This window comes from Vipera berus (genome assembly GCF_964194415.1).
Source record: "Vipera berus genome assembly, chromosome: 1".
Classification (NCBI taxonomy): Eukaryota; Metazoa; Chordata; class Lepidosauria; order Squamata; family Viperidae; genus Vipera; species Vipera berus.
In genome coordinates this window covers 343,438,769-343,455,914 of record NC_138202.1, presented here as the reverse complement: position 1 = coordinate 343,455,914, position 17,146 = coordinate 343,438,769, and the positions used below count along the sequence as shown (strand labels likewise).

The following is a 17,146-nucleotide window of genomic DNA, read 5'->3' as shown; positions in this document are numbered from 1 at the left end:
TTCTTTTGGCCATTCTGCACTCTGCTGGCCTGCAACCCACAGCTGACTGCCATCTTCTTCCTCCTGGAAGAAGATGGTGGTGTTGTGATTCAGGGTCAGCCTGTGGGTTCGGCAGTTGGGTCGGACGACTCAGAGGAGGAGGAGGGGGGTGTTGAAGAGCTTGCTGAGGGGATTGGACAGCTTGATGAGAGCCCCCAGCCAGGCCCCTCTCATCTGGTCACGACGCAGACCCAGCTGTGTGAGCCTGACAGCGTGGATGAAGATGACCCACAGCTGGCCCTGTTCAAGGACGCCTGACGCAGGAGGCAGTCAATCAGGAACTGAAAACTGCCAGGATTGCCACCACTAAGTAATGTGGTCATGTGATTTCATGCTTTATGACAGCATCGCTTAGCAACTGATAGTCCAGTCCCAATTACCATCCTTAACCAAAGAATACCTGTTTATATAAGCTGCTTGGGGATTGCTTTGCTGTAAAACGAGCCCAGAAATGTTTAAAATAATACAAACTGTTTGCAGAGTGTAGCAAGATGTTTTCTAAATTATTTTTAAAGTGAAATTCAACAGCCACCTCCCAGACATGAGCAACGATTACCCTTCATATGTTCCTAAACGATGTTTTGCAGCGCAATGGGGAGGGTAGAACATATTCCACCTGATCCAACTTCCTGTTTTTAGCTTCAACACAGCCTATTTTTTTAAAAAAAAAGGTTTAAGAATACCTTTTTCTTTTCTTACCCAATTCATATAAAGGCATAAGATGCAAAAAAGGAGGAAACATGAGTACTTTTCAGAATGGAGCTATGTAAAGTCCCTTTCAGGAGCCAAAGCTTTTAACTTGTTTATAAATGACCTAGAATTAGGCAGAAAAAGTAAGCTACCCTACTAAATTTATATGACTGCCCACCTCACACACATTGATTCCAGGTGGTTTGCCACATTAAAAATATCATAATTTAAAACTCTGCCATCGCTACCACACCTGAGTGCCAACAGATACAATCATTCTAGATATTTGATTGGCTCCATATCACCCTGGGGTGCACAAGCTGCCTATCAGTTCAAGGCCTTCCAGAAAAGTAATAAGGTGGTAGCCAATCATATCTGTGAGAGAATGATATTCCACAAGGAGGGTGCCACCATGGAGAAGGTCCTACTTCTTGGTCCCACTAGACTGCATCACACTGGTATCAGAAGCACCGAGGTGCTTCTGGGTTGAAAGAATTAGCCGGTGACATCATCATTGCCTGGAGGACACCCGGTTGGGGGCTCCTTTCATGTCCCTGGCAGGAGCTAGAGCAAAGGACAGGAGCTCACCTGCCCCGCTGCAGCACCCAGGTCTCGACTGTGGACTTGCTAACCTCCAACCCAGCATCATAACCACGAGAACCTCCGTGCTCCTATGGTCCCACTAGATGGACCTCCTTAACAGAGATGATCTGTCACATGTCCTGCCTTCCTGAAGAGAGGCAGTCCTTCAAATAACCCTTAGCCATGTAGGGTTTTAAACATGACAATCAACAACTTGAACTGCACCCAGAAGCAAATCGGCAACCAATGCAGCTTTCACAAAAGAGTTGATACATGCAGAAATCTAGCCTTGTGGAAAAACTGTGCAGGGCACTGTATTTGGAACCATCTGAAGCTTACAGATACTCTTCAAAGGGAGTCCCATGTACAGTGAGTGCCTCACAATAGGAGGTGACCAAGGTGTGGGTGACTGTGAAAAGGGCACGCTGGTCCAGAAATGGTGCACAACAGGCAGGGCCAAGGCTGCCACCTGCTCCTCCAATCTGCACAATGTACCAACACCTTCAATGATCTGAGACAGGGGTCCTGAGAAGGAAGCCACAAACAAATTCAGATCCAACATGGCTCTTTTTTTTTCTGGTTCAGAAACCTTCCAAGCACTGAAACAAACAGATTTTTTTTCCAAAGAAAGAGACTGAAAGGGAGGGGCACAGGTAGGGAGCAGAGAGGTGAATGTTTATGAATCAGACAGTTTAAGTGTGTACATTGGGAGGCTGGCAGGTGGGCGATGTGCAAAAGAACAGACAGCTGAGTTGGATGAGTCAGGAAGTCCTTTCCTTTCTTTTCCTCCCCCCCCTTCTCCTTTTCGTTCCTTTTCCCACCACCCAAGAAGCTTAAATACTTCTAGAAAACGAGGATTTCACAACATCATAGAAGGCTGTGCTGGACCAGTATACATCCAGCTGCTCCATTTTATATCTAGTTTAGGAATTAAGGACTGTGTTAAGAGTATTTAGCATTTATAGGGTTAAACGTTATTTCCTCAAGAGATGCCTTATGGGAATTGTAGTCTAACTGTTTAGTGAATACCATGCTTACCTGGTTAAGTGGGTGGAGTTTATAGTTTATGGCAGGACTTCCTGTCTTTGTCTTTGTATTATCTCTCTGGATAAACCCTAGCCATGTTGGCTTGGGATATCAAGCTCCGTTTCAACATGTAACTTTGCACAGGATGGAAAGTTCATCATTCTTTTACCTAATGAGATGGGACCAGATTACAACCTTACATTCCAGAAGAGCCTTTGCTGTAACCGTGAGTTATTGACATAGGATGCCTGTGAATAAAGTAATTTGTTTTATTCCCATCCATTTGAGTTTATTCTGGCTGTCTCAAGTGGGACCAGCAATCACATCTTCTGCTTGAGGCAACACAAAGGCAGGTTTTTTTTGTCCTCTAAACATGTTGGCCTTTTGTTCCAAAGCTCCACATCCCTGCAAGGATTGATCTGCTTATGGGATGCATACATAAGCTAGAGATCACTACCCAAAACAATTTAAAAGTTCTTTTAGCTATTAACCCCATATCAAGCGAAATAATTCCCATAAAAATGCATAACGTGCCCAGGAAATACTGTACTGCCATGGGTCATACACCACTGCAGGACAGTATTTCCTTAGATGGGGGATGAACCAGTGAACATTGTTGGGGGATTATACAATGCTCTAATAAACCACAATGGAAGGCTCCAGTGCCCATGATTTGTCTCTTGTGCTGCTACAAGGCACAATTCTTCAGGTAATATTCAGAGAAATATTACCTAGGAATTTTACAAAAAAAAAGGTAAATCATTCTTTGTCTACCACTCTACCGCAGTGCATCTTCCGCTAGCTTAGCTGCCAGTTAGAAAACATAAGATAAAGGAGGGCTGGGGAAAATAAAATCAACATACAGTCATGCGAGAAGCACATGCTTTCTTCCTAGCAACCATTTTATCACTTCTTTTAAATAATAAATCTATATCTTGAAAGTTCAACTGTCGAGTCACCAACTCCTTCAAAGCAATGACATCAGCTTCTAAACTCCTTTTTTCGCTGGCAGTGTGGAGGCAATTATTTTTGGGTGACTGGGAGAAACATTATTTAATTTAAATTTAACTGAAGTTAATCAAAGTTAAGTCACAGGGCAGAAAAGCTGACAACCTGAAAAAACGTAAGAGGGGATGAAGCCTCAAACATCTGGGAGGAAGCACCGTCTCCTCTCCCAAACTAATGTAACTTCCATGGCCAAAAGAAGAAGTTTAATTTGCAATCCTATTGTCACCTGAGAAATGCAATTTAATATTAATAATCAATAATACATCCACTCTGGAAATTCAAGACATCTTACACGGGGATCTCCCTTCATTTTACTTCCATAAAAACAACAACAACCCTGTGAGGTAGTTTGGACTAGAATGGAGCAACAGGTTCAATACTATGTAAAGTGAGCTTCCAAGGCTGTGGGTGGATTTGAACCAGAGACTTCCCTGTCCTAGTCCAATTCTTGAACCACTCTGCCACATCTCAGCAAAATCAATTGCAAGTAGTCCTCGACTTACAACAGTTCATTTAGTGACTGTTCAAAGTTACAACTGCAATGAAAAAAGTGACTTCTGACCATTTTTAACATGCAGCATCGCCATGGTCACGTGATCAAAATTCAGACTCTTGGCAACTGACTCATGTTTATGACAACTGTACTATCCCAGGGTCATGTGATCACCTTTTGCAACCTTTTGACGAGCAAAGGCAATGTGGATCCCAGATTCACTTAACAACCATTTTGCTAGCTTAACAACTGCAGTGATTCACTTAACAACTATGGCAAAACTCACAACAAATGTCTCACTTAGCAACATAAATTTTGCGCTCAAATGTGGTCATAAGTTGAGGACTACCTGTGCAATGAGTCTCCCTTCTGAGCAGGCATGCACAGGGCAATGAAAAAGGGAACAAAACTCAGGATTAAATCAAAAATGCCTCTATCCTCACATCTGCATTTTTTTTTCTTTTGAGGAATTCTCACCCTGCCTTCAGCTCACAAATAAAGAGCCTTTTATATCCTTGGTTATACACCTGTCTGCAAATTAAAGCACGGGGACCAAACAAGACTGTTTCAGCTCCATTTTACATAGAGAGCCTTTGACTAATTCCAGTTTTTGGCAGACTGACATTTTAGAGGAGAGGAGTGGAAAAACTGGACCCCTCCCTGTGGGATGGAAACACTAAAGTCGCAAGCAGAAAATCAGGCAGCTTTTGCACCTGAAAGTGTCTATCAGCCTTGCCTTCCAGTCTTCTGCTTCTACATGGATTGGCAGGATGGGCAACAAAGTCAAGATGGCAGGCACAAAGGCAATGGCTACAGTGGCACTGGAAAAAGCGACTTAATCCAGTCCTCACAGTGATAAAATGGTTGCTAAGAAGAAAGCATGTGCTTCTCGCATAACTGTATGTTGATTTTCCTTTCCACAGCCCTCCTTTATCTTACTGGCATGTACAACCATCACAGCATCCCCATGGTCACATGATCAAAATCTGGGCACATAGCAACCGGCATATAGTAATGACAATTGCAGCATCCCCAGGTCATGTGATCCCGACTTGCAACCTTCCCGGCTGGCTTCTAACAAGCAAAGTCAATGGGAGAAGCCAGATTCACTCAACAATAACGTGATTCGCTTAAAACAACTGCAGTGGTTCACTTAACAAGGCTGCACCTCCCTTAAGAATCGCTTTGCTTAGCAACGGAAATTCTGGTCCCAAGTGTGGCTGTTAAGTCGAGGACTCTCTCTATAAACCACAAGTAGCTTTAAATTGAATAATAAAACCTACTGCACAAGTCTGCTTTCCCTACCAAATGCAAAATAAGGTGAAAACCATTCATTAAAACCTTGACTTTTGGATGTATTCTGTGTTATTTCCTCTGAACAAAATTAACAAATTTCCTCCGATGTTCTTTGGCATTTGTGTAGGGGGTGGCAGCAGCTTTGTTTCTCACACAGGCACCGGTTGGGTCCTGGAGCTTGCAGACAATGCAAGAGAATGGCCAGGGCTTCCACAGCTACTGTTCCCATTATATGCAACCAGACCCCCACAGGAACTGGAGCTATTCCCCCAAACCCTATGAAATGTGAAAAATCACCACCAACTGGGCTTTCTGCAAAGACCAAGCCTCTATGAGAGTATTAGCTCAACAACGATTTATTTTAGGTTGTCTCCCTTTGCTCTTTGAAAGCTTTCCAAAGATGTAGCCAAATGTAGCCTTCAATTACTCACTATAAATTCATGCCATGCTAAAGAAACCTTTTTTCAATTTATTTTTACAAGCGTGCCAGTAGTTTATAAAAGGGCTCCACTTTCACAACATTCATTCATCATAAACAAGCCATCTTTCATTTGGGCTACTGGGATCATGTAGTGACAAGATTACACAGCAATATAAGCTATGGTTTACTTAACTATGATTTATTGAATGGACATGACCTGTTAGGAGGTAGTAACTTGGAAACCTTGGCTCAGAAACAAAGTTAAGCAGAGTTAGCACTGGGTAGTATTTGAATGGGAAAGAATCTAGTCCAGGGCTACAGATTGCACTGATAAACGGAGAAATAACTCAGAAGGAAGCAGAGCCAAAGATTGCTGCATTATACCAAGAGAACTGTGGGTATGGCTGGCTCAGGAATTCTGGGAGTTGAAGTCCATACATCTTAAAGTTGTAAAGGTTGAGAACACTGCCCTAAAGTATGCTTTATAAATCCTAATTTATAAGCCATAGTGGATGGGTTCATGCAATCCATAATATGACAACCACATAACCATGGCTTAGTTAGTGCAATCACAGCTGTGCAAAATAAGTCATGGTAACATTATGAGCATCCTGATATTTATTATCCCACCTGAGGAACTTTTAAGCACAATATGCAAAGTGTGGCAATTCCTTTATTTCTTCCCAGTCAAATCCAGGACCTTCACAACTTAACCCAATGCCAACTAAATTGACAGGTAATCAAATGAAATCCCATTTCAATCAATGGAATTACTATACAGAAATGGAATGACATTTCTCTGATTGCAACAGCATCCGAAGTCTAATTCGTTCATATTTGTTCAGAAGCAAGCTATGTACGCTGTATTCAATGGAGGCAGGTCATCTTCTAATTTAGGCCAAACCTGATTTGTTCAAAAGAAATTACAGACAGACAAAATTTCTTACTGTTACAAAATGCAACTGTGCCAATGACTTTAAAACATAAATAAATGAGAGGGAGGGGGAGGGGAGAGTGTGAGGGTGTCATGGTTCCGACAGATGAAACTCTTTAAAAGAACTTCGAGGCATTGCTTGCATCCAATGTTAGCAGCGCTGACAGGGTGTATGCGTTTCTTTTACATTTTTTAAGTTAAAGGGCAAATAGATGGGGAAGAAATGGAGGTAGTGACAGATTTTATTTTCCTGGGCTCCAAGATCACTGCAGATGGGGACTGCAGCCAAGAAATTAAAAGACGCTTGCTCCTTGGGAGGAAAGCTATGGCAAATCTAGACATAACCCTGCCAACAAAAGTGTGTATAGTCAAGGCTATGGTTTTCCCAGTTGCAATGTATGGCTGTGAAAGTTGGACCATAAAAAAGGCTGAGCGCCAAAGAATTGAAGCCTTTGAACTGTGGTGCTGGAGAAGACTCCTGAGAGTCCCTTGGACTGCAAGGCGATCAAACCGGTCAGTCCTAGAGAAGATCAACCCTGACTGCTCTTTAGAAGGCCAGATCCTCAAGTTGAAACTCAAATACTTTGGCCACCTAATGAGAAGGAAGGACTCACTGGAGAAGAGCCTAATGCTGGGAAAGGTTGAGGGCAAGAGAGGAAGGGGACGACAGAGAATGAGGTGGCTGGATGGAGTCACTGAAGCAGGAGGCATGAGCTTAAATAGACTCCAGAAGATGGTAGAGGACAGGAAGGCCTGGAGGAACGTTGTCCATGGGGCTACAATGGGTCGGACACAACTTTGCAACTAACAACAACAACAAATTAAAGGGGAAGTAGGTGGTAGTAGGCCATACAATTGCAGGGGGACCTTGTTGGGATGATTGATTATCTGTGATAGGTCTTTTTTTGCCATAGTTGTGCTGTGCTAAATTCACTGTATCACACAATCCCAGCCAAAGTAAAGCCACTTCCTAAGCAGGAATCATACCATTGTTTCTTAATATCTGCCAAGGCTCCACAAACTCTGGGTTCCCAAAAGTTATGCAGAAAGCAGAAGGCATCCCATAATCCCCTGGAAGACTAACAAGGCAGAGGCCCCTCCCTTCTACCTACAGACAATATATAGTCTGTTTCCTTTAGAAGGAACACATAAAGCACACACACAAACAAATTAGGCATGCGCTAAAAAAATGATCCACAGATGATCACACACACCCCTCCCCCCAAAGGCTTTCAAAGTGCCGTTTAGGCTACAGAGTACATCCTACCACTTCCCTTCTTTCGTCTTCTAGCTGCACACCCATCTTACTTTGGCTTCGTCAAAGGTATTTGCATATGCTAAATATGACTTGGGTGGAAAAGGCCCTTCCCAACATTTTTTGAAACGAGACAAATATTGACTCAGGTGGAAATTTGCACTTTTCTCCCCAATGAGCAAGTTCCATCCCTTTCTATGTTTGGAGTAGCTTTCCTGAATGTCAAATGTTAGCTAAAGTAGTATCTCCCATCATCTCTAGCTTATCAAGTCATTGGTTATACTGGCTGAGGACAATGGGAGCTGAAATCCACTCTTTTGGAGAGCACCAGATCAGGAAGGGCTCCATTTGGTTATCTAAAGATTCTCCCTTTCCTGAGGTCTCTAGAAAAAAGTGAACTATATGGGTCCTGAAAGTAAACTGGGAGCATGACCCTGCTTCTTACCTCTCTGTGTGTTTGCTTGAACCACTCAAAAGTTTAAATTAGAATGCTAATGCCACTTACTTTAAAAAAATTATTTTTAGAAAGCTGGATAAGACTTTGTTTCATTTTAAAACAATACAAAGATCTACAGAACAACAATAAAAATAGCAGTGGCCACAAAAATAAACATGTTTATCAAAAATCAGCAAGCCATTAAACATTGAACACCTGCTTAAATACAGTTTTACAATTAGTCTGAGCATGAAAATATCCATTCTTTTATCCCTGGCTCCTGTGTGCTTCACAAATGGATTTATTAGAAGGACTGTTACCATATCCTTTTGCCAAAATGATATTCAGGGTGGCTTGCAAAGATGAGCCCACCAAGACAAACAAGGAAAAAGGATGGGGAGGGAAGAAAAAACCCCCAAACCCTCCCTTTTCAATGGAGTCACCTGTGAAGGAAAATCTCTGACAGAATACAGGTAGTCCTTGACTTACAACCACAATTGGGATCAGAATTTCTGTTGCTAAATGAGGCACACCCAATTTTATGAGCGCTTTTTGCCACAGTTGTTAAGCAAATCCGTGCAGTTTTTATCATGAAATCATTAAGCGATTCCAGCTTCCCCCATTTGACTTTGCTTGTCAGAAGCAAAGTCGTAAATTGCGATAAATAACCTTGTCACTGTCTCTAATTACATGCTGGTTGCCAAGTGCCCAGACTTTGATCACATGACTGTGCAGATCTGCGATGGTCATAAGAGTGGGGACCAGTTGTAAGTCACTTTCTTCAGTGCCACTAACTTCGAATGGCTGCTAAAAGAATGGTTGTAAGTCAAAAACTATCTGTAACCGTTCATTAGTGGCAGTCAGCAATAGATGCAAAGTTGACCTTTGTTCATTCCAACTGTTGGGTGCCCTAGCCTAGAATTAGTTATTAAATACTGGTAGTCCTCAACTTACAACAGTTCATTTAGTGACTGTTCAAAGTTGCGACAGCACTGAAAAAAGTGACCATTTCCCACACTTATGACCACTGCCACATCCCCAAGGTCACGTAATCAAAATTCAGATGCTTTGGCAACTGATTATTTTTATGATGGTCACAGTGTCCTGGGGTCCTGGGACCACCTCTTGTGACCTTCTGACAAGCAAAGTCAAGGGGGAAGCCAGATTCACTTAACCACCAGGTTACTAACTTAACAACTGCAGTGATTCACTTAACAACTATGGCAAAAAAAGTCATAAAGTGGGGCAAAACTCATTTAGCAACATAAACTTTGGGCTCAATTGTGGTCGTAAGTCGAAGACTACCTATAATCAAAAAGGCATCATTCCCCAAACACGCATGAACAATCAAAATTTAAAATACTGTGATAATTCAAAATGTTTTAGTCTGATATTAGGGAAAACAGCAGCTTTCCTTGCTTTCAGGTAGGCCTTTTTCCCAGTCTCCCTGGAAATGTCCAGGGCAGGATGGGAGGAAGGAAGGAGGGATGGGGGAGATTTCTCTGCAGGCAAAACAAATGTTCCCCTGCTCAGCTGAAATAAAATATGTCCCTGTGCCTGATTTGCATTTGGAGCAATATGCTCAGAATCTAGGACAGTGTTTCTCAACCTTGGGAACTTTAAGATATGTGGACTATCAACTCCCACAGTTCCTGGCTAGGGAATTCTGGGAGTTGAAGTCCACACACCAAGCTTGAAAACTTCTGGTCTAGGTGGAGGAAGTAAAGAATGCCACTTAAGCCACAACTTGTTTTTTCTGTGGGTGGGAAATTGGCACCCACAGCCTGGAAGATCAAACAGGGGGCAAATGAGAATATTCCAACAATATCTGTATCATCAGAACACGCTACCTTTAAACAGGACAGCTTAACAGTATGTAAAGGTAAAGGTTCCCCCGCACATGCGTGCTAGTCGTTTCCAACTCTAGGGGCCGGTGCTCATCTCCGTTTCAAAGCCGAAGAGCCAGTGCTTGTCCGAGGACGTCTCCGTGGTCATGTGGCCGGCATGACTGGATGCCAAAGGCACACGGAACGCTGTTACCTTCCCACCGTAGTGGTCCCTATTTTTCTACTTGCATTTTTACGTGCTTTCGAACTGCTAGGTTGGCAGAAGCTGGGACAAGTAACAGGCGCTCACTCTGTTACGAGGCACTCGGGATTCGACCCGCCAAACTGCTGACCTTCTGATCGACAGGCTCAGCGTCCTAACCCACTGAGCCACCATGTCCCTTTTAATAGTATGTATACCTATTTATTTTAAAAGTGTCCTTTAAATTGAAATGAACTCTCAGTGACTTAAAGGAAACATCTTTGTTCTATTTTGGCAGGAAACAGAAGTGGTTGGCCGCTGCCTTCTGGGGCATTTTGTTGATTTTTCAACCAACAAAATAGGGATAAATAGATAACTCAAGGTAGTGAACATACAGAGTACTCTTTCTTCCTCCTATTTTCCCCATAAGAATCCTGTGAGGTGGGTTAGGCTGAGCGAAAGTGATTGGCCCAAGTCACCAAGCCAGCTTTCATGCCTAAGGCAGGACTAAAATTCTAAGCCTCCTGATTTTTAGGCCAGCACACAAACCAGTACACCAAACGGATCAAGATTGGCCTAACATTCACCTAGCATACCAAGCACACAAAGACAAAAACCTAAGGGGGAAAAATCCGATCTCATTTATTATGAGATGCACATTAACAAAATCAAATGCACACATAAAGATATTTAGAACTTAGATGCAGGTTGGCTTGTTGTTGTTGTTTCTTTTGTTCAATTGTGTTCAATTCTCAGAGACTGCCTGAACCAATCCCTGCAATTTTCTTGGAAAGTTTTCTCAGCAATTTTCTTAGAAAGTTTTTTTTGCCATTGCCTCCTCCCTAGGGCTGAGAGAGAGTGACTGGCCCAAGGTCACCTCACTGGCTTTGTGTCTAAGGTAGGACTAGAACTCATATTCTCCCGATTTCTACCCTGGTGTCTTAACAACTATACTAAACTGATTCTCATATGCAGTTTAGCATTGAGAAAATTAAACTCAGAGAGAAGTTTCTAATCCTTAAGGGTAGATCATAATATAATGCTCGCTTTGCATGCAGAAAGACCAGGGGGTAATCCCTTATATCCCTAGTTTCTAGGAAAGACTGCTTGGAAAGACTTTAGAACAGAGGTCCCCAACCTTTTGGGCACCAGGGACCAGTTCCGTGGAGAGAGGTTTTTCCGTGAACCGGAAAGTGTGCGGGTTTTGTGTGTTGCCTGCATCCTGCAGATGTGGCTTTACTTGTTTGTGCAGACTGGTTGCTGGCATGCTGCAGCCCGGTACTGGTCCACGAACCGGGGGTTGGGGACCCCTGCTTTAGAAAACATCTGCCTGTCAGTGAAGAACAGCCTTCCCTAACTTTATATGTAGCTGTGCTGGAATCAAACTCTCCCAACACTGTTTCCACTGATATCTGGGAATGATGGGAAGTCAGCTTCAGAATTCTGGGAGCTGACGTCCACACTTGTTAAACACATCTTAAGTTGCCAGGTTGGGAAACTAATTCTATATATAGATCATGTTGAGCTAGACAGCAGACTAAGGGTCTGTCCCGCTTTTTTTAAGGTTACCAGGATAGGTTTTGAACTGTGTAGGTACCATTGCTGTACACCAGGGGTTTTCAAACTCTTTCAGGCTATGGAACTTATTAGTTAAAATGGTGGGGGGGGGGGGAAATCTGAAACTCCTGATTATGAGGCAAAACTCTGGTGATAGAAATATGGTTGCATTTGAGTGGTTTTTTTTCTCCTTAATCTCTGAAGCCCATGAAGCTCTTACACAACATAATTCTAAAAATCTTGTTCAAAACAACTCAAGAGGAATATCTAGGAAATGAGGATAGGGTTTCTACACATCATAAACTCTTTAAAATACATCAGAAAAAATAACTATTTATTAAATTTATAAAATTACCCAGACATTTAAGGACCCAGAAAAAATTGTTCAGAAGATTCCTGATTTATATTCAAGAATGCAATAGCAATAGCACTTAGAATTATATACTGCTTCACAGTGCTTTAGAGCCCTCTCTAAGCAGTTTACAGAGTTAGCATGTTGCCCCCAACAATCTGGGTCCTCATTTTACCCACGTCGGAAGGATGGAAGGCTGAGTCAACCTTGAGCTGTTCACCACTGCGCCACCAAAAAACACTGTACACTCAAAAAACAGTGATTAAAACTAGGATGAGCCACTTGTCCAATTCTAAAAGGTTAAAGGTAAAGGTTCCCCTGCACATGCATGCTAGTCGTTTCCAACTCTAGGGGCCGGTGCTCATCTCCGTGTCAAAGCCGAAGAGCCAGCGCTTGTCCGAGGACGTCTCCGTGGTCATGTGGCCGGCATGACTAGACGCCAAAGGCGCACAGAACGCTGTTACCTTCCCACTGTAGTAGTCCCTATTTTTCTACTTGTATTTTTATGTGCTTTCGAACTGCTAGGTTGGCAGAAGCTGGGATGAGTAACAGGCGCTCACTCTGTTATGCGGCACTCAGGATTCAAACCGCCAAACTGCCGACTTTCTGATCAACAAGCTCAGCATCCTAACCCACTGAGCCACCGCGTCTCTGTCCAATTCTACACCTCCATAAAAACTTAATTGACCCAAAACGAAGATTAACAAAATTAAACATGAACTTCATTAGAACATAGATACAGTAGGATAGTATTGATACACTAATTCAACAAGGAAAGTTTTTATCAATGCAAAGTCTTCACTGTGGTTTAGTTTTCCCCCAAACATCAGTTAGAAAATGGGGAGGGGGGAATTTTGTTGCAATTAAACTCCAGTATTACTAGAAGTTTTTTTCCTTTCTTTTTCTGAATATCAAGGTAGGGGGACAACAAATTGCCTCTTTAGACTTACTGGATCTCCAGCATTCATGTGCATGTTGAAAAATTATACTTTAAATTCAAAAGGTATTTCCAGCTTGGACTACAGTTCAGAATTGTACAGTAATTTTATAAATTCCTGGTTCACCCATATGTAATTTAAAAATCAGCTAATTTTAGAAGTGTTATAATAGCCATTTTTCCCCCAGCTGTAGAAGACCACCACAGTTGATTTCTGGAAATCAGATATGTAAGTTTCTGAATTCTCCAGAACTCCGCAAAAAACTTTTGAGAAGTGCAAATATTAACCACCTATGATTCTTTTTTTCCTCTGGACATCATGGCTTTAATGAAGCCTAATTTAGACACATTATAAATGTTCTAATTATATTATGATGGTTGCTGAGGAACCAACTTTTGTTAATCCGAATGCTTGCTGATAGCTGGGGAGGGCAACTGCGGTTTTCTTGACCAGCTAAAATGTAGCTGAAATAAAATACTGTCCTAAAAGGGTTGGCTTGGGAGAGAAGTCTTGCCAAGAGAAAAATAAAATGGCTTAAATGTGGCAATGAAATATGCCAACGAAATCTGACAAGGGCCAAAGACGAATTGAAGCATTCTTAGATTAAAAGAAACATGGAACCAACAAGGAAGTTGAGGTTTCTTAGGAAGGAAAAGGAAACTTTTGTTGAAAACTTTATGCAAGAAAGTTTTGTAAAAGCAGAAAAATGTCAGTGCCACATCTATTAAAGAATGTCATTCAAAGATTTTTGAAACCGCTTCCCTAGGACTCTTTGTGGCTCATAGAAGTGAGGATAACCATACAGAATTTCTAGCTTTTTCATATATATAATTTAGATGCTGCCCAAATTAATAAGACCTGGAAAAATGGCATTTTTTTATTTTTGTTTGTATTCTACTTTTATTATTTTTACTAATAACTCAAAGCAGTGAACATATCCAACACATCTTCCTCCTATTTTCCCCACAGCAAACAACTTTATGAGGTTGTTCACCCAGCTGTCTTTCGTAACTACCATAAGACGGGACTTGAACTCAAGGACTTCAAAATCTAATCCTAACAATCATTGTATAGTGCATTATATGTGACAAGAAGTGTGTGTGTGAGGGCTCATTTCAGCTTCCAGACAATAACCAAGAGAGGTGTGGAGGTTAAAGGCAGGAAGCGTGGGGAGAGAAATCACTTCCATTTGCCTCCAGGAAAAAGGGACTGAACTTATAGCATCCCAATTTGGACATGTTTACTCAAAATTTTTAATCAAATGTCAGCCAGTTTTAGCCCACTTTGAAGAACAGGATTGATGACAGGCTTAAATGTGGGAAAGATGGCAATTGACTCTCATAACCTTCTGCATTGAATCCTTATTTTGGCAAAGGGAGGGCATAGCGGCAGAGGAATAGGTAAGGGAAAAAATTGGCAACGCACTGCTATAGTTTGGAGGTGCACATTCAGAGGGGAATGTTGCAAAAGATTGCAAAAGGACAATGAAAGGCCTTGACACAGAAAGAGTTGGAAAGCTTGCTATCTGAACCAGAATGGGTTGATGATCTGATTTATCCCACTCCAAAGAGCCTCACCCAGCTTTCCTCAAATTCATTAGAGTACAGAGTAGAGCAACAAAGATGACTAGGGGACTGGAGGCTAATACATATAAAGAACGGTTGCTGAAATAGGGTATGTCTAGTTTAATGAAAAGGAGGACTAAGGGCAGTGCTTTTTTGTAAAAGAAAAAGGTGCCGGAACTCACACATGTCATACAACCCGCCTTGCCTACCCTACAAGGTTCCATCCAAAAAAGGTGCCGGAACTCCGTTCTGAGCGTTCTGTGAGAAAAAAAGCCCTGACTAAGGGTGACATGATAGCAATGTTCCAATCTCTCAGGGGTTGCTACAAAGAAGAAGGAGTCAAGCTATTCTCCAAAGCAACAGAAGGCCCGACAACAAGCAATGGATGGAAACTAATCAAGGAGAAGCAAAAGCAACCTAGAACTAAGGAGAAATTTCCTGACAGTTAAAACAATTAATCAGTGGAACAACTTTCCTCCAGAAGTTGTGGGTTCTCCAACACTGGAAGTTTCTAAGAAGAGAATGAAGAATGGTGAGCACAGCACAAGACATTGTGGGCTGTCCCCTGACACCACTGGATGACATCGCCAGGGCTCGCTGCCTTGGAAGAGTGAGGAAAATTCTCAGGGATGACTCACACCCTGGACGGTATCTCTTTACTCTCCTACCATCGGGTAGGAGATATAGGAGTATAGCCAGCCGCACCAACAGGCTGCAAAACAGCTTCTATGCGTGGGCTGTTAGGCTTTTGAATGAGAAATAACTTGTGTGAATTTTATGCAGAATTGACTTGGGAGGCCGGTGTGTGGTGTAGTTGGTTCACATGGTGTAGTAAGATGGAGGGTTTGTTGTCACTGTGTGTTGGGGGGTTGGAGCGCAAAGGGAGGCTCAGCTAATCTCAATGTACACATAGTTGTACTTTGACAACAAAGGTTCATTTCAAATATTTGTCTGAAATGGCATAGGGCAGAGGTCCCCAACCTTTTGGGCACCAGGGACCGGTTCCATGGAGAAAAGGTTTTTCCGCAGACCAGGGGGTGCATGGTTTGGTGTGCTGCCTGCATCCCGTGGATGGAGCTTTGCTGGTTTGTGTGGACCGGTTGCTAGCATGCTGTGGCCCAGTGCCGATCCATGGGCCAAGGGTTGGGGACTCCTGGCATAGGGTCTCCTGCCTGAGCAGAGGGTTGGACTAAACCAGGGGTAGGCAACCTCGGCTCTTTTATGACTCATGGACTTCAACTCTCAGAATTCCTGAGCCAGCCAAGCTGGCTCAGGAATTCTGGGAGTTGAAGTCCATGAGTCATAAAAGAGCCGAGGTTGCCTACCCCTGGACTAAACCTTCAAGATCCCTTCCAACTTTGTAATTCTGTTATTCATTAACTCGTGTAACAGTTAGCTTCTTCATATCCACTGAACTTTCATGTCCTCCAGATACATCATTCAGCTTTTCAATGAACCTCCCCCCTGGCTTTTTTATCCAAGAGGAAAATATGGTCACTCCACCTATCTTGTTCGCTTCATCCAAAAACAAACCCAAAAACAAACATTGATCTCAGGAGAGATACTTTTTGCAGCACTGAAGCTAGCTGCCCAGCTTTTCAGATATGTAGGAATTACAATACCCATAATTCCCAGGCAACCCATGTAGGACTATGGGCACGGTAATCTCCTAGCATCTTGAGGTGGGTAGATTGGGAGGGCTGGCAGAGATCAATCATTATCCATGCTGCAGTACCTTGCAAGTAGACGCTAGATGTGTTTGCAGTTAGGTCGTGCAAAAAAGGGGAGAAAATGTACTTCTCTTAGCAATCGAAACCTACAATTCCAAAACCAGACCAGAGATGAGCACTTGTAGAAGTGGCAGGATAACCGAAGGCTCAAGGTGCAATTCTGTCTATAGAAGACCAGAGGGTTCATCCCCAGTTAAAAAGGGTTTTAGTAGCTGGGAAACAACTTTAAGTTTACAAAATGTTGCCTCAAAAGTCAGCCCAGGATTATCCCTTTTCTGCATCATTCTTAAATATTAGTATTTGGTGTGTACTTCTATCTAAGCACCACCACCAAGATCTATGTTTCCCCATAACAACCCTGTGGGGAAGGATGGGCCAAGAGGGGATACCTGGCCCAAAGTCATGCAGGGAGCTTCCATGGATGCTCTTATAGATCAACTCCTTAACCACAATGGCATTCAAAGTTTCTTCTGGGTTTTGAGTCAGGAACCTTCTATTTACAAAGCAAGCCTTATAACCATCTTGCTATCCAAATTTACTACCTACAAATTCTTGTCATTCAGATGTCCTGACTCACTCTCTGCTAGAGGAGGTCTGTTCACTTCTTTCTTTTTCTTAATTCTGTAAATCTTATTTATAAATATAGATTTCTATAGAGTAAATACGATATAGATAGATAGATAGAGAGAGAGAGAGAGAGAGAGAGAAAAGAGAGAGAGAGAGAGAGAGAGAGAGAGAGAGAGAGAGACAAAAAAAATAGTGGCCCCGTCCGCAATTCTCTCATGAGCCCTGACTT

At 42.5% G+C, this 17,146-nt stretch overlaps 1 protein-coding gene across 4 annotated transcripts in view; it reads right to left on the bottom strand.

Moving 5' to 3' along the window:
• The window catches only part of ATP2A3 (ATPase sarcoplasmic/endoplasmic reticulum Ca2+ transporting 3), a 153,295-nt gene that overhangs the window by 133,280 nt on the left and 2,869 nt on the right, over positions 1 to 17,146 (bottom strand). The gene's annotated exons all lie outside the window — the stretch shown is intronic.